Here is a 5,118-nt window from a genome sequence, read left to right as displayed (position 1 = left end):
TTTGTCTCTCTCTCTCTCTCTCTCTCTTTCTCTTTTTTTTTGGGGCGCCGCGGCACGACTGCACGTAATCATAACACCGTCGCGCTCGCCGTTTATTTTCGAAGCGGCGCGAAGCGCGCAGGTGTCGCGCGACGTTTAAATAAAACACAGAGATACAAATCGACGCGATTTGTTCGTTTTGGCGAGATTTTGATAAACAATATAAATTGTATCGCGCCCTCAAAACTGACGCGCTTATCGGCGATGCGTTGCAGAATGGGAAGATAAAGTGCGTTTCCGAGTATCGAATAAAAAATGAAATGACGCTCCGAAATCAAACATTTTTACGCAATTGGAATTGGCAGACACGTTCTCGCGCGTGTGCCCTTTTTTTCATGCCGCTAATGTTCAGTGAATAATTAGGTACGCCACTTGGCGTGCGTGTACGGATAAAATGGAACCTTGTGAACGAAGGGAAAAAGTAGTGAAAAATTGTAGGAGAGATAGTGGAAAATTAGGGTAAAAATGTGTTAGCGTCGGCGCTCTTGTGTTTCCTTATAAACCGACTTGACATGAAAAAGCGACGAATATATTGGATAACCTTTTAAATTTTATGAAAGCTTTGCGAGAGAGAGAAAGAGTGTGTATGTGTGTATGTGTGTGTTACGTGAGCGAGAGCGAGAGAAAAAAGAGAAAAAGGGAAGAAGAGAGAGTGAAGGGAAACTTGATAAACCAGGACCATGAGTGACGCCATGATTGACCAGACCTCAAAGAAGCAATCTCGTGAGAATCTAGTTGCTGCACGGGTCGATACGTTTTAAATTTCATGAACGCCAAGGAACGATCATTTGAATATATGTATGGACGAAAGTAACGCGCGGCACTGTCAAGAGGGACGTTCCTCATCGGTTATCGCGTTGTTAAAATTTAAGCACGCTGTTGCTTCGCTCACCTCCGGACTCTCGGCGATTCGCACACGGTATCGATTTTTTGGCGAGCTCCTCCCGAAGAGAAACTACGGGCGCTTACTTACGCGTCCGGGAATATTTTTAAAGGATCCCTGCGCAATTAATCTTACGCCGAGGTTACGATTTGCATCTTTACAAGCAGCGATATATCCCGCCGGGATATACATCGGGAGGGGAGAACACTCGCCTAAGAATCAACGAAGGAAATATCATCGTGCACGGCAGAGGATTAGCCGTCGAGTTAGTCGGAATAAATTTTCCTCGCCATCTCTCTCTCTCTCTCTCACTCTCTCTCCTCCACCGAGCGAAATCTATGCTCTCCAATTTGGACGCAAATAGTATCGCGAATCACGAGGGGGAGAGCGATGGCGCGCTCATGAATCGTAAATCGTCGGCACCCGCGACACTCGCACGCACGCTCGCTCGCTTCTATCGGCCGATTTGCGTAATACGTTAATTAGACATTAAACGCTCGGTAACCAGGCGACTAACCCGGAAGGGTAACGGCACTATCTTTAATGGATGTGGGTTATTTAATTTGCTCGGCTGTTTGGTGGCGCGGCGCAGCGTGCCGCGGTTTGCACGCGGAAAGGCGCACCTTCATCCTGTTTCCGTCTGGAGAGCGCAGTTTCAGCCCTCCATCCTTCCTCGTTCCCGGCGGCCCCGGTTCGCTCTCTTCGTCACCACCTCTAGCCGAGCCCACCGGGAATGGAGAGAGAGAGAGAGATTCACGAAATCTCTCTCCTGCCTTCGTCGTGTGCATTCCCCCGAGCACTCGCGTACCTCCGCGTCCGGCCCCACCGCCACCCCGCTCCTCCCCCTCCCCGTTCTAACCCCCTTCTAGTTAGCTACCAGCAAGCACAGCGCGCTTTTGCTATTGTCTGACTATTGTGCCGCTGTTACCGCGGTGTGTCGGTCCGTTTGTATAAGGGTGATTCATTTTCTGGGAAATATCAGTTCCTGCGCCGCATGAATTTCGACTCACGCGAGCGCGTAAAACCGCGCGCTCTGCGCTCTCTGTCTCTCTTGCCTTCCCTCCCTTCCTCTCTTTCTCTCTCCCTCTCTTTCTCTGTCGTTCATCTCGCGCTCCCCTCCGTCGCCCCGTTCGTCGTCGGGCGCGAATTAAGCCTTCCGTGGACCCCAGGCAAACATAAATGCATATTCACCTCGCGGAGATGCTATTTCGCCAGGGCGCGGTACTTTATTTTCAGACAAACATATTCTTGCGGGAGCAATTTCGCAAATTAAAATTGCGCGCTACTTGGCCCACCGTTTCTCTCTCTCTCTCTCTCTCTCCCCCTTCTTCTCTTTCGCGTATATTGCCATCTCGCGTTTTTTCGATGCTCTCTGCGGGTCGCTTCCCTTCTCGACGACTCGAGAATGACGGCGTGGGCGCGTAATTCAATGACAGGCAAATCGAACCGCGATGCCGCAGCCGCCGAATTCGATTCCGCGCTCGGCGGCGTGATGAACGCGCGCGGGCGAGCAGCTCGGCGCGCGATTTTCCCTCACATTTAACGTATAAATATAAATAACCGGCGCGCGGGGGTGCCGTTCTCATAAACGCGCCCATCTAACTCGCGCGGCACCCAGGCGGGATTCGCTTGCTGCAGCTCGGCGATAAAACGGCCCGCCTCCTCCATCTCCATTTTCCCTGCCTTGTTCCTGTTTGTTTGCGTCTCTTTCGCGCACGCCGGCGGCGTGCATTGTTACGAAATTGGGTCATCCGCTTACTGCAATGAGATACGCGGCTCGTCCCGGTGTTTCGCGCGCCATGAAAATTGGTCGCGCAGAGCGACGCGCTTCCCCTCTCTTTCTCTCTTTTCTCTCCTACCTCTTCCCGCTGGCAAAAGAAGGTCGTGCGAGTTACGAGGGAAATAGCGAGACCGGGCAATTCCTCGGCGCGCTCCTGAGTTCTGGAGAAAGTTCTGGTTAAAGGCGTCCCTTCCATTTTAGCCCGCCGAAATGATAAATGACAAGTGACAAATAGTCGTGGCTGTAATTATTTAAAAGCACCGTTAATCAAGCGCGTTGTTCGTCTGACTCTCCCCCTCCCCCTCTCCCCCCGGGCGATGAATAAAGCGGGGTTCCGGCCGAGGGTGTATTCTCCGCGCGAGAGTGGAAAGCACTCGGAGAGAGACTTAGGGCCCTCGATGGAGAGGAATCCGGCTCGTATCGACGTGAAAAACGGCCGATCCGCTGTTTCTTCGTGAACCGAGTCAAGCGGGACCCGGACACCCGTTGCTCGCCATATCGTAGATCGCGAGGCTGTTGAAAAAAAGTCAGGTGGGAATCCACGATAGGAAATCCACATGGAATCCCGCTCCCGGAGATTTGCGCCCCGGAAACCCAGCGGTTCGGCGCAACAATCCGTGTGGATTCCTACGTGGATTTTCGCACACCGTGCGAATCCCTGTATGGATTTCTAATGTCCCGTACGGATTCACGCGATTTTCCATGGATTCCCGTGGGAATCCGCCTAAAATCTTCAACGGGGCCGATCTTACCCGATCGAATTCGGCCGCGCGTCACACGACATCGCGATTACGACGGCAGTCGGGATTTCGATCGATTTCGGGGATAATAATTCGGGGGAAGAATTAACGCGCCATTATCGCGGGATACGCGTGCTGTTATTCGGCCGAGAACTATATTTCATACAAACGAGAATCTCCCTCATGCGCACATACGCGCACGCACGGGACGTGGATCCAGGCGAAAAAGTGTCACCCACACACGGAGGGATGATTAACGTACCGACCGTAATAAGCACTTTAGCCGTGCTTAATTAGAAATCGCGTAATTTATTCGACAAACGCGCGGAATGCGCCAGCCGAGTCGAGTTCTGTCCTTTCACCACCGCATGCCCTCCACCTTTATACAGCCATACCATATTTTTGCATGCTAATTCGCCGTCCTTCTCGCGCGCGCGCGACTCAACTTTTACGCGGCACTTCGTTAGAGCGGCCGCACGCGGTATTTCCTCGTCGTTGAGTCTAAGAATCACCGTAAACCATCGCGCAATGGGGAGCGAGATGAGTGATCTGAATTCATTCGCGAGATTTCCTCGTGCGTCTCGGATCGGTATATTTGATTATTCCGACAAGAAAGGAGAGAGAGAGAGAGAGAGAGATAGATAATGATGATGAGGCATTTATTAAGCGTTCTGGGACTCTGCCCAAACGCGAAACAGCAAAACAACAAATTCATGCTATTATGTAAAACACAGATCATGCACGTTAATTTCAAAGTAATATTTCGGCGACGACAGAAAGTCGTAGGCAATTCTCTCTGATGCAGTCGTATAATTTGGTTTTAAGAGGTAGAGAAAGAGAGAGAGAGAGAGAGAGAGAGGAAGAGAGAGAGGGAGGGAGGAAGGAGGACAGCGAGTTTCCGTTAATTATTTCCCACGACACGCGGTGGCGAAAACGACGAGAGTCCGCGTAACATCGGCGCGAACTGGAACTCGAAGCACTTCGTCTGATAGATCTTGTCTTAAACGAGATAAATAGGATCATTTTTCACGATTCCTACGATCACGGTAAAAGCCCGTGGACAATGATTAATTCGATGAAGCGGCGCGAGCGGCGTCGGGATTTTCGCTACACCGCGATGAATTCGTCGCGCACACTTTACTTATGTCGAAGCGTCCCGCTTCGCGCTGCGATTCACCGAGTAATTCCTGTAAAAGCTGCTGCACTGACTTTACTCGATAAAGTGGCTCCCAGCAGCGGCACCGACGGTAACAGCAACAGCGGCAACTTCCCGCCGCTGTTCGCGATAGTTTTAACGGTCTCGTGCGAACTGCGCGAAACGAGCCGTACGCGCGTGTCTCGCGAGGCATCGGGGATTTTATTCAATGAAACAAACTAGGATACCGCGTTGTGGATTAACACGACGCGAGTCCGACGCGAGAGTTTCGCGAGTCCGGCCCGCATGAGACGCTCCATCGGGCGCGCCTGCATTTTCCGGCGCGTATAGACGTAACGCGTTAACACGACGGGCTCTCCCGGAAAAATGCATAATCCGGCGAGGATTGCGGCGCGGAGAGCGCAGGGAGAGCGAGTTTGTAGCATCGCAGATCGGAGATCGCAGAACGGTCTCTCCTCGCGCTGCGACGTATCGCACAACCCCGGTGGCGAGTTCGCAGGAGTCGTGGAAATTGTAATAC

The sequence above is a fragment of the Dinoponera quadriceps genome, unplaced genomic scaffold, assembly GCF_001313825.1.
Source record: "Dinoponera quadriceps isolate SergipeBrazil2010 unplaced genomic scaffold, ASM131382v1 scaffold587, whole genome shotgun sequence".
NCBI classification, from domain to species: domain Eukaryota; kingdom Metazoa; phylum Arthropoda; class Insecta; order Hymenoptera; family Formicidae; genus Dinoponera; species Dinoponera quadriceps.
The sequence above is the reverse complement of the archived record's forward strand: the minus strand, read 5'-3'. Positions refer to the sequence as shown.